Source organism: Crocuta crocuta, unplaced genomic scaffold (assembly GCF_008692635.1).
Source record: "Crocuta crocuta isolate KB4526 unplaced genomic scaffold, BGI_CrCroc_1.0 scaffold64, whole genome shotgun sequence".
NCBI lineage: Eukaryota > Metazoa > Chordata > Mammalia > Carnivora > Hyaenidae > Crocuta > Crocuta crocuta.
In genome coordinates, this window is record NW_027530640.1 from 13,673,232 (window position 1) to 13,698,902 (window position 25,671).

At 48.6% G+C, this 25,671-nt stretch overlaps 1 long non-coding RNA gene across 3 annotated transcripts in view; it reads left to right on the top strand.

The window, feature by feature from the left end:
- LOC144235283 (uncharacterized) overlaps nt 1-25,671 on the top strand; it is a 95,404-nt gene that overhangs the window by 43,446 nt on the left and 26,287 nt on the right. For 2 of the 3 annotated variants that reach the window (XR_013336173.1, XR_013336175.1), the window contains exons 3-5: nt 15,728-15,818; nt 17,206-17,436; nt 25,479-25,585. This is a non-coding gene — a long non-coding RNA (uncharacterized LOC144235283). Of the gene's footprint in view, nt 1-15,727; nt 15,819-17,205; nt 17,437-25,478; nt 25,586-25,671 lie in introns of those variants that run through there. The other variant, XR_013336174.1, reaches the window with a different exon arrangement.

Below are 25,671 nucleotides of genomic sequence, written 5' to 3' on the forward strand. Positions count from 1 at the left end.
GACTGACTATGGTCTCTGTATCTATTCTCTCTATCCCAGCCCCAACAGTCTGCCTCTGCAGAATGACACGAGGACCTTAGTTGGGTCATCTTCACTGTGCCAAAGGCAAGGCAAGCCCTTTAAATTTATTGCATATGCTCAATAGGGATGGACCAGAGTGTTTGTTAATTCCAAACGCCAATAGATGCTGATAAATAATGCTATTAAAATGTATTATTGTTCTGACACTTTGTTATAGGATCTTTCTTCTTACGTTTTCCCCATGTAACATTTGCTTTAAAAGGCCCCAGCCAAAAGCCAAACAGCAGTAAAACTGCACCTAGTCTCCCAGAACATCTTCATTTATGAAACACTCAAAGATTCAGCACTTGGGAAAAGCCTCTGAGATATTCCACTGTTTTATAAACTTTGCAAAATCTGCAGTTCCTGTGGTGGAGGCCTAACTGCATGTTGAATTTGAAGTTTTGAAGCTTCAATTGCTTAAAAATATTGTAACTACTTCTCAAACAGGAAAATTGCATTTAGATTTTCCTCTGTGTTTAACCTCAGACTGGCAAGAGATAGTCTTCAAATTTCCCCAGTAAATGAAAATCACTTTAGGATTGAGATTGCATGTGGATAGTTCATACCTCTGGAAAAAGACAACCTTCAGGAACAAATACAGCCATACATTCTGTGCTGGCCTATAACATGGAGAAATAGTTGACCATTTTGTCCTATAATCCATAGTATGAAGGATTTAGGACAGAGACAAGGAAGACATTCTGGCATATGAGGTTCAGGTACATCTGAACTGTTACGAAGGGAAATTGCAGTGTCTTGCACTCAATTTTCTTAGATCCAGCCTCCTGCAAAATTGTATGATCCCTTTGGCACCTTCTGTGTCAAAATTCTTTTCCTCCTCACAAAGGCTCTAGTGCCTCAAACCATCTCTTCTCATCAGTCATTCAAACTAAAGTGTGACTGTTTGCATCTTAAAGGAGACCAATGTGAAGTGGGAAGTGCTTTACTCAAAGGAATGAATCGACATTGGTGAAATTCTAGATAGTGACAGGTAGTTTATTAGATGGAGTATTGAATGGGAGTCTTTCTTGTCCACTCATTAAAATGGGTTTTACCTGTGACAAAAACAAATACACCTGCTTTCCTTCCTTCTGCCCTCTCCCCCTTCTTTACTTTCATCCATTCAACAAATTTCTGTGGGGTGCCTGCTCTGTTCATTCTCTATGTTCAATGTTGAAGTCCTGAAATGGGAACTTTTTACAACAAAGGGAATTGAGTCCAAGAAATTAAAAAAAAATTTTTTTTTAATGTTTTATTTATTTCTAGGAATGAGAGAGAGAGACAGCGTGAGCAGGGGAGGGTCAGAGAGAGAGGGAGTCACAGACTCTGAAACAGGCTCCAGGCTCTGAGCTGGCAATCAGCACAGAGCCCGACGCGGGGCTCGAACCCACGAACCGCAAGACCATGACCTAAGCGAAAGTCAGACGCTCAACCGACTAAGCCACCCAGGCGCCCCTGAGTCCAAGAAATTTTAATCATATTCATAATCATGTGACTGAAATTACCATTTATTGAGTGAGTACTTACTACATGCTGGGGACCATGCTAGGATAGCATTTAATCTTCATGACAATCCAGCGAGGAAGGTAGTATTATTCCCTTTTCACAGACAAGAAAACAGAGGCACCATTTTTTGGTCTAAGTCACACATATTAAGTGTGGTGTTGGAATATCAATGCAGGCAGTCTGACCTCAGAGCTTTTTTGTTCCAGGTGAGATCAGATTAGAAAGAGCACATAGGGTGGGCTTCAAGGGGACAAAGTTGCTCTGCGCTACCTGAGGAGTTGTGTTGCGGGACAGCAAGAAAGGCCAGGTTCTTGCTGAGTGTATGTGAGCACCAGCAGGAGAGTCCCCAGTGGGGCACCCCCTTCTCTTTGTTTGCCACCATCCAAAGGATCCCCTCCCCCCATGAGCAGACACCAGAAGCTGGCTGTGCCCCAGGCATGGCTCTGGTCAGGAAGAGAGGATCTTTTGTGAGCTGCCGGCCTGGCCTCTGTTAATGCCAATTAGCGTTCCTCCCTGCTTGGAGCTGCCGGGCCAGCAGGCTTCTGTGATCCTGGTGGCTAGAGGTTTTGGCCTAGAAATGTTCAGGATGTGGGACAGAAGTCAGAGCCTGAGGGAGGGACTGTATCATTGAATGGAGAGGAAATGGGTTTTCACAGAGGCTCGGGGGCCCAGCAGCCATGAGGGCAGGGCGGTCTGGGCCAGGAAAAGAAAGAGAGAGAAGGTAACATTTAGGACACCCTTCACCCCATCCCCACCAATCTCACCTTCCAGGCTACGACTTGGGAAACTGGTTCTGTAGAGAGGAGAAGAAGGTCTCTAGTGGGCTCTGACATTTCTAGGCTTGTGAAGGACTCTGGGGGGCCTCTAGGAGCTTAGCTATCTAGGGTTATACACACCCTGCACCACCTGCAACCACCCTGGGCTTGCTTTGCCCAGAATGTTGGCCTCAGATTCTACCTACTGTGCTCTTGTTTCCTTTGTGAGGGCTGTGTCCAGTGTCACTGCAGAGCAAGTGGCCACAGATGACGCCTAGAGGCCCGTGAATGTTCACCCCTTCCCTGGCCTCTGGCTCCAGCTCCACCTGGTTGCCCAGATGCTCTCCAGTGACTGACCCAGATCTACCTGGGGAATAGTTTTCTAGAACCCTATCCTGCAGGTTCAAGAAAATCATTTCACCTTCCAAACACAGAGCTTGCTTACTCTTTTCTCCTCACCAGTGGGGGTCTTTATGAGCAGCACATGAAGGGACAGGGGCAGAGTGTCTACAGTAAAAAGGTGCTCAGACCAGATTTTCCATTTTTGAAATGCTAGCTCCTCTCCTCTTCCTGGCAGTCTCCACTTTTTTCTTAGTGGCTTCTCTGTCTTCCCATGACAACTACCACTTCTGGTTCCCTGTCCCTAAGAAATGGACAATTTCAGGGTGAGAGAGGAGGCCTGTCATGTAATAGAAGCCTTCTATTTGCTTCTCAAGCTCCAGGCTCAGCTCTTCTCTGTTCTGCAGCTTGAGAGAACTATCATTTCTTCCAGTACCAAAAGAAAGACCTCACTATCTCTCCACCCTTCCTGGTGAGGGCAGGCACAGTGGCCCCTCTTCCTTGCTGAGTGGCTCCTCATTACTGCATGGTCCGTCCCTTAGGAGACTTTTGGTGTCAGGGCTCAGGGCCTGGGAGGGAGCTTTGTGAGACTTTCTGTCTACACCTTGGCCACCCGCCCCCACCCTGTCACTGGTGGCTGACAGGGGCTGCTTTGCCAACAAAGGTATCACTGAAGCTTTCTGCCAGCTTGTCACTTACCTCTCCCAGAGAAGGAGTGGGTGGAGGGACCAGTCATTCAGCTTGACCCTGTTCTTCCAGCATGTGCTGCTGCCTGCCACAGCTTCTGAGGGAAGAGAGGAGCCCTGCCAGGGACTGCCCCCATGTTCTCATGGCTTGAGGTACACAGTTAGCAGATCTCTGCCTGGCCCCCAGCCCCTTGAAGCCCAGGTCACAGGACTCTGGAGGAATTACTCCCTGCACCTGACAAGAAGAAACTTAACTATCTGGTGCCATGATAAACTGGAGATCCTTAGTCTGTCATTGGTAGCCTTGGTATCTGGATCTCCCTCAATACTCCAGCTACTAGCATGGGTTTCTCCCTTCAGATTGGTCCCATGAAGGGGCCCCTGGTCCTTTACACATGTTATTCCCTCTCCTCTCTCTCCATTATGTCTAAAGCCTACCCACACAGGAAAGCCAAGCTCAACCTTTACCTCCCCCAGGGAGCCTCTCTTGATAACTCTAGCCCACGGAGCTCCTTCCTCTGAGCCTTCATAGCTCACAAAATAGACAGAAATACTATAGTATCTCTCATCATATATTAGTTTTGTTTTTCCAATTAGTCTGTCAGTCTCTTGAGGACAGGAGACCATTGGTGTCCCTTTTTTGCCTCTCCCAGTGCACTGAAAGAAGGGTTGGACTTTTTTGGAACTCAGCCATTATTGGTTGACTAATTAGAACTTTCTGGACTGTGTTCAAGGCCTGAATTTGTATGGGTATATAGTTTTCATGTATCTGCACATATGCTCGATTTACATATATATACACACATGTACAGTATGCCTTTAAGCATGTGAATATGATTAACATGTTTGTACCGTGTTTATAAGTGGTTTAATTCATTCAACAAGCGTTTATTGAGACCTTGTCACAACTGGGCACTGTCCCAAGTGCTAGACTTACAATGGTAAGTAAAGGAATAGACTGCCCAGCCCCTCAGAGCTGGGAAGAGAGACCATTAAAAAGCAATAACGATAATATGAGCTAAGTGTTGGGGGTGGTGGTGGGGCACATGGTAGGAGTGCTCACTTTAGCCAGTCCAGGGAGAAGGTCAAGGAAGGACTCATAGAAAAAAGAAAAACTGGGAGGCACCAGGCTGGCTCAGGGAACATGAGACTCTTAATCTCAGGGTTGTGGGTTAGAGCTGTGTTAGGTGCAGAGATTACTTAAAAGTAAAATCTTTAAAAAGAAAAAAGATGAGGAAATATTTGGCCAAGAGACTGTTGATGACTGAATTGTGTCCACCCAAAAGATATATTCAAGGGGCACCTGGGTGGCTCAGTCAGTTAAGCGTCCAACTTTGGCTGAGGTCATGAACTCATGGTTTGTGGGTTCAAGGCCCGTGTCGGGCTCTGTGCTGACAGCTAGCTCAGAGCCTGGAGCCTGTTTCGGATTCTGTGTCTCCCTCTCTCTGACCCTCCCCTGCTCACGCTGTCCCTCTCTCTCTCAGAAATAAATAAAACATAAAAAAAATTTTTTTTTAAAGTAACTGGACTAGAAAATGATAAAAATACAACAAAACGAATTTTTTAAAAATATTTTTTATTTATTTCTGGGAGAGAGACAAACAGCGTGAGCAGGGGAGGGTCAGAGAGAGAGGTAGGCACAGACTCCGAAACAGGCTCCAGGCTCTGAGTTGGCAGTCAGCACAGAGCCCGACGCGGGGCTCGAACCCACGAACCGCGAGATCATGACCTAAGCGAAAGTCAGACGCTCAACCGACTAAGCCACCCAGGCGCCCCACAACAAAACGAATTTTTAAAAAAGATATATTCAAGTCCTAATCCCCATTTCCTGTGAACATGACCTTCTTGGGAACAGAGTCTTTGCTGACATGATCAAGTTAAAATGAGGTCATACTGGATTAGGGTGGGCCCTAATTTCAATGACTAGTGTTCTTATAAAAAGAGGGAAATTTGGACACATACATGAGAAGAGGGCCATGTGACTACAGCAGCAGAGATTGGGGTGATGTGTCTACAAGGGAATGTCAAAGGTTGCAACCTCCAGAAGCGAATAGAGTCATGGAACAGATTTTCTCTCTGAGTCCCCAAAAGGACTCAATCCTGCTGACACCCTGATTTTGGACTTCTGGCCTCCAGAACTGTTGAGAGACTACATTTTTGTTGTTATAAAGCACCCAGTTTGTGGCACTTTGTCATGGCAGGCCTAGGAAAGTCCTAATACAGAGGCTTCCTAATACAGATCTTCCAGGTGAGGAAAAGGAGGGAAGAGTGACTCTGTCACAGTGAACAGAATACAGAGGGAGCACAGCAGAGAGAAAGAGAAAGTTGAATAGAGTCAGAATAGTCTCTAGGAGGTGGGAATGGAAGTTACATGTTAGAACGTGAACATGTGTTTGCATGACATGGCTGTGTGTATGTGAACAGTTTGTGTATTCATGTATATGCTTTTTGGAGTTTTGCATGTTTCATCTTGTTTTTATGATTTGTGTGTTTCTACATGCTCTCGCATAGTTTGTGCGTGTCTTGATCTGTGTGTGTGTGTACTTTGCATGCCAGTGCACGTATGTGGTCTGCAGGTGTGCACTGTACCCAAAGCAGTGGGTTTGTGCCCAATCTAAGGAAGTTGTGGAGCCAGGCAGAGCCCAATTCCTTGTCTACGTGGTGGGTGCTCACTGTAGATGGCAAAATCCTGGTCAGACTGTGTGATGACTCAGGTAGACACTGGGAGCTTAGAGCTCACCCGTGCTGGTTAAAGAAGACCATGCAGGGAGAACGATGCCTGGGCTGCCTTGGTGGGCAGGAGGCATGTGTGGACAGAACTACAGAGTCCAGGGGCGCCTGGGTGGCTTAGTCGGTTAAGCGTCCGACTTTCCCTTAGGTCATGATCTTGCGGTTTGTGGGTTCGAGCCCCGCATTGGGCTCTGTGCTGCCTGCCGGCTCAGAGCCTGGAGCCTGTTTGAGTCTGTGACTCACTCTCTCTCTGACCCTCCCCTGCTCACGCTGTCTCTCTCTCTCTCTCCTAGAAATAAATAAAAAATATTAAAAAAAAAAAAAAGAACTGCAGAGTCCCTCAAGTTTGAGAGCTGGAGGTCTCCTTGGAGATGGTACAGATTCCTCTTGCCCCTAAGCCCAACCCCACTGGCACTGCTCCAAGGGAGTCCCCAAAACTCAGCCAGTAAAAGGGCATCCAGAGATTTGGCCAAATCCCCACTTGTCTGGAAAATATCTTCTTAGGGGAACCCCAAGCCCTGGACAAGGATTGCCACTGAGGGGAGGAATCAGAGGAAGGGCCACCCTTATACCAGGACTCCCTGATAGGATATGCAAAATATATATGTATGTATCTTCTGGGGGAGAGGGTGTGTGGCTTTCATCATGGACAGAGGGTCTGTGACCCAGGAAATGTAAGAACCAATTCTCTAGTCTAGGCTGACATTGAGGGAGTGAGTGTGTGCATGGTATGTGCAGGTGTGTGCAAGCATGCGGAACTCTCAACCTGCTTCCTCTCCGAGAATATGGTTGGATCAGGATGTCAAGTGCAGCCCCGGGCCCTGCCAGCTGCTGCCATGGTCAGATTGCAGGGGGGGCTGTCCTTGACAGGACCGGTAGAACAGACAGAGCCAGTGTTAAGGACAGGATAGGAGGGGTGGAGGCTGGTGCTTTCTGAGAGAAGCTTGTAACCTAAGCTCCCTAACTCACCGACCCTTACATGGTTCACATTCAGAATGAAGCCTTGAAGATGCTGCAGGATGGCGGTGTGGGTGGGAATGGGAGGAAAGGGTGCCCCGGGAAAGCTGTGAAGATTCTGTTGAAGGAATTGGAGCTGTTCAGAACCTCAGTCAGGACCCTCTGCGTTCCTGCAGCATTAGCTTTCTCTGCCTGTTGCCAGCCCACTGTATGTTATGCCTCTGGGTATGGTGGAGATGCAGAATCTAGTGGTCCTACGTGTGGAATTGAAGATATCACTGGGGGACTTGTTGGGGCTACACGAGCTTCTGAGAAGCTGAATGGGCAGAAGGAGGGGCCTCTCCTGGATAATGAAGTATGCTGATCCCTATAAGAGGGAGGGAAGAGGATCTCCCAAAGCTCAGGGCTGGGGGTGGAGTGAAGGCATAGTGGCCGCCTCCTGGCCTCAGGCTCAGCTGGTGGGAAGAGAGGCCGGATGCACCTGTTACTTGGGTTGTGTTTCTCTCCTCCTTGCACCGCGCCCTGGGCAGATTCAACCTGAGCCTTGCTGCCTGAAGGGAAAAATTCTTTTTCTGCCCTCAACGTCCTCCAGCTGGACTAAGAGTTAAATTTACATGAGACACATTCACAGGAGAAAAAACCCCAGACTTTTATAATGTGTTAGTAAGGCCCAATAATGAATTTGAGACCTAAAGAAATGACCAAGGCAGGCAGTGTTTATACTTAAAAAAAAACAAAAACCCTTTAATGTTTATTTTTTGAGAGAGAGAGAGACAGAGAGGGAGGCAGTGAGTGGGATAGGGGCAGAGAGAGAGAGAGAGACAGACAGACACACACACACACACACAGAATCTGAAGCAGGCTCCAGGCTCTGAGCTGTCAGCACAGAGCTCAGCACAGGGCCTGAACTGACGGACCTCAAAATCATGACCTGAGCATAAGTCGGTTGCTTAAATGCCTGAGCCCCCCAGGCGTCCCTGGTTTTTATTCTTTTTACACAAAGGGACAATAAATTTGTAAGGAATTGACAAGACAAAGAACATTTAACTTTGGGAGCTTCAGGTAATAGTGCCTGACCCCCACACATCCCTGCCCAACCAAACTCCTCCTCCTGTGGGCTCCCCAAACATTACTGGATTGGAGACTTATCTGAGGCTCTGAGACCTTTCCCATGTCCCTCTTCCTGTGCTGCCCCATGATCTTTCTGTGCCTGCCCTTAGCCGCTGTCACCACCCCCACTCTGCTGTCCCCCACCATCCCCCAACCTCTACTGTTGCCAACAGGGCTTCACTGCTAATACTGTGTCGAGAACCCTATGACTCCCAGACATAATGGCTCCCTTGCTCCTTCTGCTCTTTCTAAAGAACTTTCCATAAGCAATTAATTAACCTCATCACATCTTTTCTGTGGAGCCCAGTGCAGGGAGGGAGGGAAGGAAGAGAAGCGCCCTGTCCCTGGAGGATAGTCAGGTAGACAAGTGAGTACCCAGGCAGCTGCTGGGGGATTCTCTCTCAGCGCTGCCACTCCCTCTCCACTTTGGAGTTGGATGCAGTGTAAGCCCAGCTCCAGGGAGGAGAGGGGGTCACCCCTTCCGCTCTCAGCCCTGGCTTAGTCTCCAAACCGCCTGACAAAGCCCTTTATCATTTGCTCCCTCCAGTTGCTCCCACAAGTTGCTTTTTCTCATTCCTCCTCAGGCAACTACTGGAGTCAAAGATGAGGCACAAAGGACTTGGGGAAGGGGGGATTGCAGATGAGTGTAGAGCAACACATCCTCAGGTGGCACTGATGACCTTTCTCCTGGACGTTGTGCCTGTCCGACTGGTGCAGCAAATGACATGGAAATGCAGAGGTTCTGCATGCAAACGTGCCCACGCATCCTGGCCACTCCACTGGCAGCATGTGGCCCCTAGAGCGTCCCTGTGCAGTCTCATCTCTTGTTACCCAAGGGGTGGGACCCCACTAAGCTCTCGATGCACATAGTGTGGACAGCTGCAGAGAGATGGGGCCCAGGCTAGCGCTCAGAGGAAAGACAGAGTGGGAGAGGCTCAATGTGGGACATTAATTGTGCACCTACTGACGCCAGGTCCTGAACTAGACATACGGTGCATGTTAGCTCATGTCACCCTCTAACTCCCCGGGAAGTTCTTAAGGAAACTAAGGTTTAATAATGCAGGAACTTGGCCCAAGATCACACAGTGAATAAGTTGTGAAACCAGAACTCGACCAAGATTTTCTTATCTGAGCAGGACTTAAAAATGTAAATCACACAGTGCCGTCCCCTGCCTAAATCACTCTCACGGCTTCCCAGTGCCTTCTGCATGAAATCCTTCTCCCTTCCACCGCTGGCAAGACCAGCACCTCTGACCTCCCCTCTGCCCCCCAGCAACGTCAGGCCTCTTGCTGTTCCTCTAGTGCATGTGCTCACTCTCCTCTCAAAGCTCTTACACTTGCTTTTCCCCAGTTTGGAACACTTTCTCTCCAGATCTTCATGGGGTGGCTCTTTCTCATTCTTCAGGTCAGATGCCACCTTCCTTCATTGAGAGGCCTTCCCTGACTACCCGGGCAGCCGTGGCCTTTCTCCTTCCCTCTCTGTCCCTTCATTTCACTTTCTTTTCTTTACAGCACTTAGCATCTGAAGTTATTTGTATGTTAACTTCCTCCTTGTGTGTTATCCACTAGAATAGAAGCTCCTTCCTTTCACCATTGTATCCCCAGGGCCTGGTGCTTAGTAAGTGCTCAATAAATGTTTGATGTACAAATGACCTCAGAAAAGCTTTCCTGGGCCCCAAGGGGAAAGCTAGAGGAGCAATGGGACCCATCAGGAAGAGAACTTGGCCACTGGGTTGCAAACTATGACACTGGGTTGCATACTGATCCCTGAGGCTCCCTCCATAGAAGAGAGTCCACCTATCTGTCTGTCCATGGAGATGACTTGGGCTGCCTTTCTGCACAGAAAGTATGTGTAAACACATTTTCTCAGACTTTGCATGAAGCCAGATAGGAGACACGAGGCTGCCTGCCATCTCTGGACTAGATCTGGGCACCCTTAAGCTCCCTGCGTGATCCCAGCCTTTCCTTATCTTGGCCTAGGTTCAGGGCTGCTCAGGAGCCCACCGGTCACCCCAGGGGGTTGTGGCAGGCATTGTCTGGCAGGGAGGGAGAGACTGCTTGCTCAAAGAACCTGATCTTTTGCATTCACTGACATTCTTGGATTTGGCATTTACAACCTCAGGGTTTTATTCCAAAGAGGCCTTTTGCATTTGATGTAAATATTATGGTGATGAGAGGCGACACCGAGAATACCCTGTAGGAAATGTAATTCCACCCCCACCAGGCTGGGAGCCTCTCCCTGCTGCTGCTTTGGGTTGTTATTCAGGGGATTGATTCCTCCCCGTTCCTGGGCTAACCCAGAAAGCCCCCCTCCACTCACAGGCAGCAGGGTTTGGGAGTAGCACATTAGTTATTTTTCCAATTTGCAGAGGCACTTTCATCCATCAATGTGGGAAGCGATCGGGGCGAGGCTGGAGCTGGTTGGTGTTGCAGCCATTCTCTGTGTGGAGGAACGGCCCCTTCCGGAGGAGGTTTGGGCAGTCCTCAGCTTTAGAGGAGTGGGATTGGGGGATCTAAGCCAGTAATGGGCACTATAGTTTCCCCGAAGTCAGCTGCTCTCTCAGTCACTTCCTTAATAAGTGTCAGTCACCATACTTCTCCCAGCAGGGTTTAGTCTTGGCTCTATGTGCCTTTCTACTCTCTCTAGCATTGGAGACTCCCTCCAGCTGCAGTGGCCCTTGGTGCCATATTCCTACCTTCTTCCCAAACCTCTGGGGAAATGACATTTATAATCCCCATGTAGAGTCATAGTGGCAAGCTAGGACTGGAGAGCTGTCCCCAAATGGTTTGCAAGATGGAAGAGCAAGATGGCATCTCTACACTGATATCTCTTTGATGGGCTGTGTGGCTAGGTACAAGTGGTTGAATCTCTCTGAGCTTTGGTTTCCACACCCTTCAAATGAGGAAAATTATATCTATGATGTAGATCCAAAGAGAGTGCACATAAGGAGCCCTGCCCAGTGTTTGACATGAAGTGCATGCTCAGGAAATGTAGGCAGTTATTCTTAGGTACGGAGGGGGTTGTGAGAGATAATGTGAACAAGGAGCCAGATACCAGCCTGGAAGTCCAGAGTTTAGAGCATTTCTTCCTAGCTGTGGTATGAACCTTATACCTATAGTTAACAGTCACTCAATAAACATCAGTTATTTGGATGTGTGATGAGTGCTTTTATCATCATCGATAAGCCAGTACAACCTAGAGTTCAGATTCTAGAATCAGAGAAACAGGGTTCAAATCCCATTTTGGTCTCTAGATACTGGAATTTTCAAAGTTTTATTTTCTTCACATAGAGAAGAGAATACTAACAGAAGCATGTTATATGTAAAGACTGTGGGATAGTGTTTGGCATATAGCAAGCCCTTGATGAATGTGCAGTGTGGTGCAATGGGGAAGACTCCAGATTTAAGATCAGAAGGCCTGGGTTTAATCTACTTCCATTTCCTATTTACTGTCTTACCTTGGGCAAATCACTTCACCCTGGAGTCTCTCATTTCCCAATCTAAGGAAAAGGGATAATGTCACTTGGTTTTAGATTGCCATAAAGAAAAAGCTTAATGCTTGCCATAAGAAGGATGCTCCACATTTGCATGGTGATGAATGAATGAATGATGTGGAAGATTTTAGGATCTGGATTCAGAGAACTTGGATTGACATCCCAGGTTTATCACTTACTTTCAGTGTGGTTTGGGACAAATGACTTCACCTCATTGAAGTAAAAGGAAGGAAAAATCCTTCCTCTGCCCTCAAGGTCTTCCAGCTGAACTAAGGATTAAATTTACAAGAGACGTTTTAGGAGGAGGAAAAACCAAACTCTTATTACATGTGCAGGGAGGCCCAATAATGAATTTGAGACCTAAAGAAATAACCGAGGCAGGCAGTTTTTATATTTTTTAGACAAGGAAACAATGCATTTGTGAGGAATTGCTAGGAAAAAGAAAACTGAGGGACACCTGGGTCGCTCGTCAGTTGAGTGTCCGACTTTGGCTCAGGTCATAATCTTGTGGTTTGTGAGTTTGAGCCCCACATCAGGTTCCGTGCTCACAGCTTGGAGCCTGGAGCCTGCTTCGGATTATGTGTCTTCCTCTCTCTCTGCCCCTCCACCACTTACGGTCTGTCTCTCTGTCTCTCAAAAATGAATAAATGTTAAAAAAGAGAAAAGGCAAATTTGGTAACGAACTCTCATCAGAATCTGGTCTGTGCTAGTAAATTGGTAATAAGTAACAAAAGTTGTTTATATAGTCTTCTTGGCTCTAAATTTCACATCTCTGGTAGTAAGGATGTCTCCTTACCTCTATAAAGAGGGTACCTTTCACATGGGAGAAGTATTTCTTGCTTTCAGAGAGACTGAGGAGGGTCTGGGTGTTCTTCCTGCACTGTCTATCTTGTAAGTAACTTTTATTTTGAATAGTTAGTATGCCAAAGTAGTACATTTGGGGCAGCCTGCCTTTGGTCCCTACAGATCCTTGGGTTCTTTCCTTATAAAACAAGATAATAGCTACCCCCCAGCATTATTGCAGAATAGGCCGTTAATATTAAAATGCCTCGTAAACCATAGGCATTGTGCTCACTCTAGTTTAATATTACTTGGTACGGATCCCTAGGTGAGGAACTATGAGGGCTCCAAAGAGATGCAAAACCTTTGGGCCTAGCTCTAGAAGAACTGGGATAGATTTGGGGAAAGGAGGCACAAGGTAGGGACAGAACTACACAGAGTTCCACACATTCGTTGACTGCACACATATTTACAGAGTCCTAGGCATGCTATTATAGGTCTGTTGAAGGTTTTCAGTTAGGCCTGATGGAGAGCCTTGAAGGTCAGGGTAGGGCCTCTGGCTTGAGTGTTCTGTGATAGAGGTCTCAGAAAGCTTATGTACCATCTGTGCTGCTGAGTTCCCCTGTGGGGCAGGCCCCTGGCTCGCTGAGTCAATTTCCTCAGTCGCTCTCTGAGGAACAGTGAGCAGAGTCCATTATAGGGAGAGCATTGGAATCAGCCATTCAGTATGTTGCCCCTCCCCAAAGGTCAGTGGCCTATCTGGCCACTGCAACTGGTGGCCAGAAAAGACCTGCCGAGAATCCAATCTAATGGAGTGGCAAAGGCTCTAGCCGCTCTTCCCCAGGAGCGTGAGGGTGAGTTGCAAGGTGATTTCACTGCTGTCGCATTCTCCCTTTAGACACAGGCTGTCCTCGAGGGCAAAAATAGCACCTTCAGAGGCAGGAGAGTGTTGTGACATCATCCCCGGGTTCAGCCAGCAAACCCCTCTCCAGACAGCTGATCCCGCTTGCCCCTTGGAGACCAGAGCCAAGGTCCTAGGGGATAATTTTGGTGGCCCTGAGCCCCTTCAAGCCCACTGGCTCCAGTTCTGGGCTCTGTTTGTGAACAGAAATCCCCTAACTTGGCTTTTTACCTGGATGAAGAGGAGTGCGCTCAGCAGTCCTCTGTGGCTGGGTGCATGCCCATCTCCAGCTCCCCAGGGCTAGGCATAGCAGACCCGCAGGGGCCTACAGCCTCTCTGGACCAGAAGCACACAGGCTGGGCTGGAGACACTGAGCATGGCACCCAGCCTGGAAGCTGAACTGAGGGGGAAGACAGTCTGTAGTCCCTGGGCGGTGGGAGGGAGGAAGGAGGGGGGGGTTGTGGAGAGAATAGAGGAGTTTGTGCACTGTGTGTGTGTGTGTGTGTGTGTGTGTGTGTGTATGTGCATGCACACACTGCAGCTGAAGATGGCAGGAGTGGGAACTCCATAGTCTCTACTGATTAGAAGGGTTTTGAAATTGATAAATTACTTTGTATTGGGGCAAAATGATTTGACCAGATTTCAAATGTCTCAGAGAAGGGAAGCTTCTCTTGGGCCAACTATTGATTGCTTTTAATAGAGCTGGGACTTTCTCACTTAAAAACAACAAAATAAACATCTAAGAGAAGACACTAATTCACCTCTCTCTCCCTTCCCTTTCTCCCTTTTCTCTAAGAACAGAAAGGGACTCAGAGACCCAAACAAGGCTGGGGTGAGGCTGGAGTGAGGCCAGGGCAGTGCTGATGTTAGAGCCATGGAGTCCCTCTGGGGCATATTGATGGTGGGGGCTCAGGGGAACAGGGGACCCTGGGTTGGTCCCATTCTTCACAGATCGATTTTTGCCAACAGACACTGTCGGAGCCTTTGATAAATCACTCATCCAAGTGATGAATGCCCTGAGGCTGGGTGGGGTGGGGGAAAGGATGCTGGTCTGGGAGGCAGTTCTAGAGAAGGACAAGGGTGAGGATGAAGGGCTGGTGGGCAGAGGGAGCCAACTGATGTAAAGCTGAGTTCTAGAAATTCTGTAAGATAACCCCAGATCACTAATCCTGGCTTTATCTCTCAGTAAGATTTGACCATAATCATTAACTCAACAGTGCTTCAGAATTCATTTTCAGTCTGTCTCTCGTCTGTCTCTTGCTGTCTGTCTCACTGTCTTCCTCTTTATCTGGCTTCCAAATGGACTCTGATGGTTTTCTCCCAGCAGAGGATTCCCTTGGGTCTGCTGGAAAATGGAAGGGAGTGTGGGGAAAGCTAGTAGCAAGTAGGTGGTTGGCAGTGGGCAGTAGGAGGAGAAGGGTGAGGCGGCCTCTTGAAATAGGTAGAGGTGAAGGGCCTGAGGCCAGTAGAGAGAGGGAGGGGCTGGGGGAATGAAGATATGAAATTGCAGAGCAGCTCTTGCCAGAGAGAAGCCAGTTTCCAGGTGTCTTATTTCTCATGGAGGGAAAGATCAGTCATGTGGCTTTCCCATCCCCCTCCCCAAAACAGTGAGAGCAGATACCTGCCTTGACAGGGCTGAGGAATAATAGCAAGAAGTGTGGAGAGGAAGAGAGAGCAACCCAGAGCCACAGAACTGATCTCTTATCATGGCCAGAGACTGACTGCCTGTGGACAGCCCAGCTCGCAGACCATGAGTCTAAATTCATTCTGGGTGACTTTGGATATGTGACTTATCCTCACTCACCCTCTAGTTCCTCACCTATAAAATGGGATAATAGAACAGATTTTCATGAGGTTTATATTAATTAAGATGACATGTACAAAGTGCTTAGAACATGACCAGGCCCATAATGAGCATTTAGTAAATGTTAGCTGGGAATGTTATTCTTCTCCCCAGGAGCAGCATGGCAGAGTCTGAAGTCATGAAAACTCAAAATGTGTCAGCCACACTGGAGTCAAAAGAGGGAGGGAACTTCTGGCTTTTCATGAGGGTGGAGTAGTCTCCCCAAATTACTGATCCACAGGCCAAGCCTGTTCTACACCCTGTCCCCACCGCCAGTGCCAATGCGCCATGGGCTGAGTCTCCACCACTCTGTAAAGGCACCTGAAACTTAGTCCTTGAAATGCCTGCCAGGCTCCTAGCTAGCCCACCGGCTTCTGCCTGCACGGGTTGGGCTTGGCTCCTCCTTACCCCACCATCCAGGCTGCTGCTCCCAGGCTCTGAGCCCTGGCTCTGTCCGTGGTGCTAACCCACATCACAGCCCGGACCGGCCTGCAATGCACAACTTCCTACCTCAACCATCCGCTCTTGTCCCCCAACTTTAACATCTCTGATGATCTCCCCAGCCACCAGGAATGAATTCTGAGCTCACGTTCTGGACCGCTGCCAGGAAGAAGGAAGCGGCGTTAGTATAAAGAATCACACAAAAGGCCGCAGGTAATTATGTCTCTTTTAAGCTGCTAACAGGATTGGCCGTTTGATAAATGGGAGGATTTGAGGCTGTTTTGTCACTGACAAGCTGTTGTAAGATCATATTGGAAGCTGAAGACAGTTTATCTTCATGTGTGTGGTGGAGAGATGGGAATTCTCCGTGGATTTTACACCCTCTTCAAATTAATGTGATTTCCTAGGCCGTCCTGTGCACGGGAGTGAGTGATCTTTATGACTCACCCCATGATTAGATTACCTGGCTCAGCAGCCACCTCCAGCCCCTCTGAGTGCCCTCTCCTTCCTTAGGCCCCTCCCTGCTCCCATCGCTCTGGCTCTTCCTCCACCTCCTGCTCCCCTCTGACCTCCTCCAGCCCTGGTCTCAGGGCCAGCTGCTGAGCAAGCCCACAGCTCAATTACTGCTGGCTAGCCTGAGAGGCAGAGGGATCTGGTTTCTTCCATTTCTCTGGAGGGAGCAGAAGAGCAGGAGGTGGATGGGAAGAAGAGGAAGCAATAGGAGAGGGAGGGAGGAAGCAGAGGAGGAGAGAATGAAGGAGACAAAGAGGGAGTCTAACCAGAAAAACAGAGCCAAGCCAAGGTAGAGAAAAGAAAGACAAGGGGGGGAGGGGAAACAATAGCAAAGAGAGAGGAAAGGTTTTTTCTTTCATTTTAAGAACGCTGTTCTCCACAAGAACTAAGGTAGCCTACTTCCCTGAACTTCTGAATTAAGCAGGTCCCCTGGGTACTTTCTTTGATAGCTCTGTTTTATCATCTTCAGAGCACTTACCACTATTATTTTGTTTATTTATTTTTTTGCTTTTAAAATAGTTGTCCTCACCCTTAAACTGGAAGACCCACAGGGCCAGAGTCAGGGCTGCTATGTTCTTCCCAGGACCCCAGCACCTAGCACCTAGCAGGTCTTTGCTAAATATTTATTGACTATGTGAGGTGGAAGGTCTGAAGGGCCAGAGCTGGCTTGCCCTCCTGGCAGGGACTTAGGATGGGAATGCCAAGGATATCGTCACTGGTTGGATTTGGTAAGACATTTCTGGAGAAGAGAAAGCTTAGTTAGTTCTTTGGACAGAATTATGTATCCTCCAAAAGAAAGCTTTTCAAAATGTGGTCCGTGATTCACCACATCAGAGCCCCCTGGCAACCTGCATCTTCACAAGTACACCACGTGATCTGATGCAGTGGGTCTGAAGTTCACATTTTGAGAAACACTATTCTGGGGAATGGGTGAACTGAAGGCTCCTGCTCCAGGGAGGTCACAGCAGAGCCAGGGATCTAGGCTGCTGCTGCTGCTGTGTGAGTGAGTGTGAGTGAGTGAGTGTGTGTGTGTGGTTGTTTGAATACCTGCAAGGAGAATGAGGAAGCTAAAATCCATTATTTCCAGGCAGTTGCCACCTCATTCTATATACACACCGGAAGCTACTTCTTTGAGAGCACCCAAGTTCAAAGGAAAAGCTCCCTTTCCTTTGGGGAGCCTTCTGGGGACAGTTCCCCCACCTGACCCAGGACCCTAGAGGAAGAGGAAGACAGCAACAGATGTGAGGAGGAGAAGGACCCCTCCCTGCCCAGTGCTCAGATGCCTCTGCTCCCTAACCAATTGATGTTTCTGCAGCTGGTAAGTCATGCTTCATTTCCCAAACAAGCTGAGCAGACCACCCTCAAGCTCCAGGCCAGGCTCTCTGCCTCTTCAGGGGACCTCCCCTAGATTTGTCAGCAATGTATGCTTCAGGATTGATTGACTGCTATCTCAGCACATGCCCCACCCAACACACATCCCAAATGTCACAGCCCCATCATTCTAGACGTAGGTATGGCCCACACAGGACACCTGAAATACAACGGTGGATTCTTGGAGGTGAGGGACAGTGTGCCTGAGCAGTGGGACAGCCTGGGAATATTCATGCTGGACCTCTGCCTGGGCCTGAGAACAGGGTGAGAAGTATAGAAGATAAGAGCCAACCAGTTTTAAAAGATAGCTCCCTCTACGCCACTTCTGCCTAGTAAAATCAAGGCATGTAGATGGAACTAAGACCACCTTCCAATCATTCTATGCTTCAAAACCTCTGACCTTACTTCATGCCTCAAGCACTCCAGGTTCTCTTCTGCTTCAGTAGCACCCTTACTCATGGTGTTCCCTCTGCCTGCAATGCTCTTTTATGCTCTTCCATCCCTTTCATCTGATAACTCCTACCTCTCTTCCTTGCTGGACCTTTCTGGATGCCCTGGCTTTGTGCTACCACAGCTCTACATCCTCTACCACTTGCAACACTCAGCTCTCTTGTCACTATGTATTCAGTGCCTTTCTTCCCCATGAGACTGAACTCCCTGGCAGGAGGGACCATACCTGTGTGTCTTGTCCACTACCATATCCCTGGCACCACCACTCATAGTACCTGACATGCAGTGGACACTCAGCTAGGAAGACTGGGGCTTGAACAGAGCAATTTGTTCAATAAATGGCTCTTGAGCATCAGTTATGTGTCAAGCACCATGGTAGACCCTGAAGATGCACCAGTAGGCAAAAAGGCACTCTTCCTCCTCTCACAGAGGCTGCATCTGATGGAGAGATAGATCGTTGTCAATAATCATACAAATACTGTATGCAACTGTGACAGGTGCTTTGTAGAGGTCCATGGTGGTAACAAGGGTACATAAAAGTGGGATTAAGTTGGGTTAAGTAGGTCAGGGAAATTTTCTGAGAAGGTGATACTTCTCTGAGATGGAGATTGGTGTGTAGAGCAACAGTAGAGGAAAGAGTGTTCTGGAGAGACAGAAAAGCATGTGTGAAGGCCCCGTGGTAGGAAGGAGCATGCATTCTACAAAGACCTAAAAATCCAGAAGGTCTGGAGTTGTGGGGTGAAGGGGGAGGCTGGGCAGCAGCAGAAGCCAAATATGCAGGGCCTTGTCAGGTGAAGTAAGGAATTTATTTCTTCATCTCAGAGTAAAGGGTTTAAACACTGAAGAGTTTAAACAGCAGGGGGGCAGGCACAGGAAGCAGTGATATAATCAGAATTGCATTTTGAAAAGGTCACTCAGGCTTCAGTAGGAAGGGAGGAGTCTGAGTGAAGTAAAAGGACTAATAAGTAATGCATTGCAGCCATCTGGGCCTGGACCACAAAAGTGCTAGTGGAGATCAAGAGTAGTAGATACTTTTTGAAAGACAGTTTTCAAGCAACACCACAGGTTGGTGGCAAAACCAGAACTTAGTACCCATTGCCAGTCTTTGCACTTTCCTGTAGCCATTGGCCTCCGTCTGGGCTGTCCAGTGGGCTACCATAAGGAAGGGTTCCCAGGCGTCCCCCCAGAAGTATGCTTTGCTTTCTGGCACCCCAGGTTCCCTTATTCTGTGCTGTGTTTCTCTGGTGGTGCCCGTAAGTGTCCTCTTTCCAGCTGGAAGGCTCGGACTGGATATCCATCTAAGAAGTGGGGTTCTCTCCTAGCCCCAGGTGCTTTGCATTCTGGGAATCGTAGTTCTGCAGCAGGAATGCTGGGTCTGCTCCTGACTGTGGGTCTGGCAGGCAGCCTGGTTGCCATGGCAGCAGCTGGGCTGGAGCCACCGAACCATTTCATCCACAGCTCTGCTAGCTCTGAGAGCCTCCCAGCAAGAAGGCTTGGGCTCTGGGGAGGAGGAGGAGGGAGGAAAGGAAAAGAAGAGAAGGGAGGGAGGGGAAGACCTCATGGACCTTCCCCAGAGGCCTGGGCTAAGCCGCACCCAGCTCTAGGGCTTGTGGACTGAATTGGAGAGAAGTCACCAGCTCATCCTCAGAGCAGGACTCCCCAGCCACTGGGAGCCAGTTCTACTGCTCAGTTCTTGTCAGTCAATCAGACCCTGTAATTCAGCTCTGTGAATGCAGAAGTCTGCACCAGACACAGAGAAAGGAGGGAGCAGCTCCCTCCCCAGGGAAACATGGAGCCTGGGTAGAAAGGCAGGAAAGTCCAAAATAATTACCTAGGAAGGAAAATGTCCTACCCATTTTTCTACACAATAACTCCAGAATCCATTCCCTTCTCTCTGCCCCTTGGCCACAGTCCTGATTCTTTCTATCCCCCCAAGAGAAGGCTTTCTAAGACACAAATCTAGTCCTGTCACACCCCTGCTTAAAATTCTTCAATGGCTCCCCTTTGCCCACGACTGGATCAAGTCCAAGCTCTCTAGTAGGACCATTCATGGCCTCACAAATGCTGGCCCAAGGCTCACTGTCCAGTTTCTCCTCCTGCCTCCCTTCTGCTCCAGTCATATGCAAGTTTTCTGCTTCCACTTTCATAGCCTCTGCCTTTGCACATGCTCTCCTGCCTAAAATACCCTTCCCTCCCTCTTCCAGTTTCTGAGAAGACCCAATCCAGTCGAGACACCTCCTCCTCTGTGAAGTGTTCCAAAATCTTTCTCTACCAAGGGAAGAATTAATGGCCTGGTGCTCTGAGCTCCCAGAGCACTTTGTACAACCCTCTCAAGCACTTATCACCCATGTTGTGATTATTATCTCTGTAGCTGGCTTTCTCTCTCTTTTTCCTGCATCTGAGCCATCCCGGGTGTCCCAGTGCCCAGCACAGTGTCTGGCACAAGGTAGGCAGTCAAATGGTGAATGAGATTGACTGCACCAAAGGAAGGCTATTAGGTCCTTTGCTGCTCTCCCACTCTCCCCCTTCCTGGGCTCTCTGCCTTTCCTGGGCCCCTTCCCCCACCTGCTCCTCCCACGGGGCTGCACACCTCACACACAGCAGCAGACTGGCAGGCCCTATTGAGCGGTGCCTTCTATTCTGAGCAAAGGTGGCATGGGCACCTGCATATGGAGGCTGCAAGCCTCCCCATGTCACTAGGAATGTGTATCAAGTGACACCTAGGTCTCCAGAGAGGAGGTACCCGTGTCTTAAATGGAGTCATGATTTATGGACCCAGCTCCTGGAGCTGAAAAAACCAATTAGGCTTCCCTGCTTCTCCACCTGGTGGCAAGATAATTCCAGGGAAGTCCTTCCTCCTGGGCAGAGACTCCCTCTGCCTGGGCCTTGGTCCTGAGGCTTCTCCATCTGACTCCCCACCCCACCTCTGTCACCTTACTTCTTGGTCAGTCCAAACTTCCTGGGCCTGCATTCCCTGCATTAAAATCCTGACCCTACCATTTAACATCTGGGAAGCCTTTTCCAGTTTCCACCCTCTCTCTTATTTCTCCATCATAATAAGAGGATAAAAATAACCTGCCTAGATCATTCATTCGTGTGTTCACCCTTCATCTGTCTCCCCGTCCGTCCGTCCGTCCATCCATCCATCCATCCATTTATATATTCCCATGCGTGAAGATTTATTAAGTGCCTACTGTGGGTCAAATACTGAGTTAATCAGTAAGGATGTAGAAGTGAATCAGAAAGACATGATCTCTGGGGAGCCTGAGTGGCTCAGTCAGTTAAGCATCTGACTTCAGCTCAGGTCATGATCTCACGGTTTGTGAGTTTAGACCCCGCATCGGGCTCTGGGCTGACAGCTCAGAGCCTGGAGCCTGCTTCAGATTCCGTTCCCCTCTCCCTGCCCCTCCCCCACTCATGCTCTGTCTCTCTCTGTCTTAAAAATAAATAAACATTAAAAAAGAAAGAAAGAAAGACATGAGCTCTGCTCTCAAGGAGCTTATAGCCTATATGGGGAAGACCAACTGCAAAGTGTTCCAGGGTGGAAATGCAGACTGTGAAGTAAAGTTCAGGCCTGATCTGGGACCTCAGTATTTATTTCCTCAGTGACTGTGCACCTGTGCTATGGCAGGCATAGAGGATAAGCACAAATACAGACAGGCTCTCCTTTCATTATTCTCAGTGCAGAGACAGACACAGCACAGAGAGGACTCAGCCCTGCTGTCTACTACAACTGGGAGAGGGCCAGGAAAGAAAAGTTTGTGAATTCTGCAGCTGAAAACAGGGGATCCATACTCCCCAAGGCCCTAGGGAGGAGTCCCTGAGATTGGAGGCGGGGTCCTTTCACTGGTAAAGGTGATAATGAATGGGCAGAGCCTTGGTAGCACTAACTGGGTTGAGGCAAGAAGCAGCCTTGCCTAGGCAGGGTGCGGGAATGATGGAGCAAGGGACTCTCACAGAGGAGGTGAGAGATGGGAGGAGTGCTGGCTACTTCGGGCCTGGAAAGGTTGGCAGATTCCCAGAGCACGTAGAGGCTACTGTCAGCCCACGCTCTGCTATTCAGCTAGACCTTTATTTTCTCTCTCCTGGGAGAGCCTGGTCCAGGTGTCAGTGCAGTGAGGGTGTGGGGAGGCCAGAGGCCTACATGGTGCTGGCTCAAGCTATTATCCATGCTGTAGTCCCTAATGCCAAGCCCACAGCTCTGAACAGCTCCTCACGCCCTCCCTCTTCTCCTCTGGCTGCTGGAAATCAGTGCTTTGACTCAAAGGGGTACAGGCTCCAGGGCTTGGAGGAAGATAGAAAGTAAGAGGGAATGAGGAAGAGGGTGGATAAGTGGAGATTCATCAGTGACCCTCAGGGTTTCCACAGAAAAAACACCAGCTTGCACCGTGAGTCTGGGTCTCAGTTCCTCCATCTATAAAATGGTGGGGTTGGGTTCACTGTAAGGGCTCTTTGGCTTCTGCTCCTGAGAAATGGTGGAGGGTGTCTCTGCAGAGAAAGGCTGTCTCCACCCTCTGCTAAGAGACCTAAATCAGCATTTGTTGACATTTCCCAGGATGCCCTAGGTGCTGGTGACATTTCAGAGACTTGATCCCTGAGGGGGCTAGAAGGTACAGAGCTGACCCCATGGCCCCTGCTCCAGGCCCAGATAGGCTTAGGCCGCAGCCCTGCCCCTCGCATCCTCCTGAGACAAGCCTTTCATTCCAAACAGCAGCAAAGTATCATTTTCTGGGGTTGGTCCTGAGATGGCACGAGGGCTGAGATCTCTCTGAAAATGCTGCCTGGGGGAGGAGTGAGGCAACTCTGGGCTCAGAGCTTTCCTCACCCAGCTTCAATATATGCATCTATAAAATGGAACCCATAATCTCTGCCTCCTTCACAGAATAGTTGTGGGACTCCAAAGAAAAAAAGGAAGTGTTTCCTAAACTGTAGGTTTTTGTGCAAGTGTGAAGGACTCTAATGAGGGCATTAAGCTCTAAGGTGGGCACAGTGCGGGGTGGAGGGATGAAGCGTGGAAGGGATTAGCTGGGTGAAGGGGCTGGAGGAACCAGGTGAGATTCCGGCACTTTCATGGGCTGGAGAGAGTTTCTTGTGAATGAGGCCAGCAGAGGAGACTCAGGGAACCCTCTGATGTCCTGGTTAATGCTGACAGATGGCTACAGAGCTGTGGGTAGTGTCAGAGTCAGCCCACATAAGGCAGAGACTCTCTTGCTAGTTTTACTCTTTAGTCTCAGGATGGAGGAAGACCAGCTTGAGAGGCCAGATCAGGGCGATTGTAAAGTGCTCAGAATCTGGAGTCAGAAGAACTAATCCTGGCTCCGTTGATCACTAGCTGTTTGGCCTTAGGCAACTACTTTACCTCTCTGGTATTTTACTTCATCTGTTAAATGGGAATGGTAACAATAATGCATACCTTGCTGAATTGTTGGGAGGATCAAAGAAGCTAATTTTCATGAGTGCTACCACATAGCCCTTCCATGAACTGTCGTCAGTGGCATGGAGGCAGGTTGGGCCTCACCAAGAACCTTTCCATTTCTAGTCAGACAAGTTTACAAAGAAGGGAAACCCTTTCCTCACAGATTTTAGTGCATTTAAATGTGTACCAGGCACCTAATGTGCACCTGACTACGTATGATGGGAAAGAGGACAAAAACTTGACTACTAGTCAGATTCCTAGTTTATTGATTGTGTGAGCTTGAGTGACTTTCTTCCCCATTCTGAATCTCAGTTCTCTCATCTTTAAAAATCCATAATCAGGGGTGCCTGGGTGGCTCAGTTGGTTAAACGCTTGACTTCTGCTCAGGTCATGATCTCACGATTCATGAGTTCGAGCCCCACATCGAGCTCTCTGCTATCAGTGCAGAGCCTGCTTTGGGTCCTCTGTCCCACTCTTTCTCTGCCCCTTCCCCATGCTCACTCTCTCAAAATAAATAAACATTGAAAAAAAATTTAAATCCATAACAAGGCAAAGATTATGGGCAAGCATTAAAAAACAGGAGAATGGTTGATAGAGAAATCGACATCTGTTTGGAGCCAGGGTAACCCACAAATGTTATTTTCTAGAAAGAAGGTGGGAAGAAAATCGTAACTGTCATCAGCTGGTGTCTACCTGAGTGTTTCTAATGGTGGAAAGATTAATATTATGTGTCTTCTGACAGGATGCAAAGTGAAGTAAATGACATCACCTCACATGTGTTCTAGTTAAAAATGTTTAGCTTGAATTATTCTAGCCCTTAGATCTAACTTCTGGTTTACAGGAAGTAAACCAGCACAAGGAAGTAACCAGACACTGGAAGGAGGGAAATTCTATAGGGAAACTGATCTGAATGTTTCATAGGTCAGTGGCCCAAAAAAAAGGGGTGGGGGGAATGCATCACCTTAAATAATTTAATGCACATAATAATCAGATGCCATGTGTGGCCCTAAACTGGGTTCTGACCAATTGTAAAAAAATTTGGGGGGGGATCAATTGGGGAGATTTGTATATGGGATATTAAAAGGTCAGGTGCAGGAAGAGGATTCTCCAAGGAGAATCCCTTCCAAGACTCCATCTCTGGTTCTAGCATCTGCAGAGCCTGGTAAGGCTGGAGAGGAGAGAGAAAAGTCTGTCCCGTTCTGATAGGGGGATGTGGTAGGGGCATGATGTGTGCTGAGGGGACCCTCCAGCACAGACAGAGGTGCAGTGGGGAGAGAGAGGGAGCCAGAAGAGGAAAGGTTTCCTTTCCTTCAAGCCACTGAGGAGGTCCCCTGCAGCTGGAGAGGGGACTCTGTGCGCATGTGGGGGGGTGGGAGTGGAGTGTGTGTGTATGGATAGTGTCCCATTACCCCCAGCTCCACCCTCAAAGCCTGCTGGGCTTCTTGCTCATTAAGCTGACATCTCCTCCTTAATAAAAAATACATGAATAAATATATAATAACAGCCATAATCTCACAGGAAACCACTTTTCACTCTTTTCTGTTTCCCTAGCTCCTTCCAGGAGCTGTCCCGTGGGCTCCCAGGCTAAGTCTGTCTGTAAATGCCTTCCCCCCCTTCCCCTAGTGCTATAGGCAGCCCTCCTCTCAGGACGGGATTGAGGGTGATGTTTTTAGGGTGACTGAGCAGGCCTTCTGTTCCCGGGTCTGCTCCTAGAGAAGCAGGGGATGAGAGAAGTCTGGAGAGAGGTCTTGTCTCTAAGCTTTCAGGAAGAAAGCAGCAACAGCTGAGCCTTTAGGGCCAGGGCTAGCAGTGGTCACCAACACACAGCCACCCCAAGTCAGGGAGAGGCCAGAGACAGAGGGTGAAAGAAGGAAGTGGAAGATGGCACAACTAGAGAGTTTCGGGGGCAAGCAGGAGCTGGCATTTGCATAAAGTGGGGGAGGGGCCTTGACCCACACCCAAGTATAGAGAGAGAAGAATACCTTCCTCAGAAGGAACAGTCACGTTTTTTCTCCTGGCAGCCTCATGGTGATCCCTTTCTCTGTCCTTATGTGTCTCACACTCTCTGTCTCTATTTGTCTTTCCACCGCCTTCTCGTCCACTTTTATCTCCTTCCTTACCAGGGTCAGTATGCCTTGGAGATGTTGTCTAGGAGTGACCCACTCCTCAAAGCTATGAAGAAGCAACTCTGTCCCCAGACCTGGTGGTTCAGGACCATGGAGAGCATCCTACATAGGTAAGGCCCTCTCCCAAAAGAATTGGATTGCCTGTAGACGGTAGGAGAGCTGGTCAGGTGGAAATAAGAGATAAAATGAG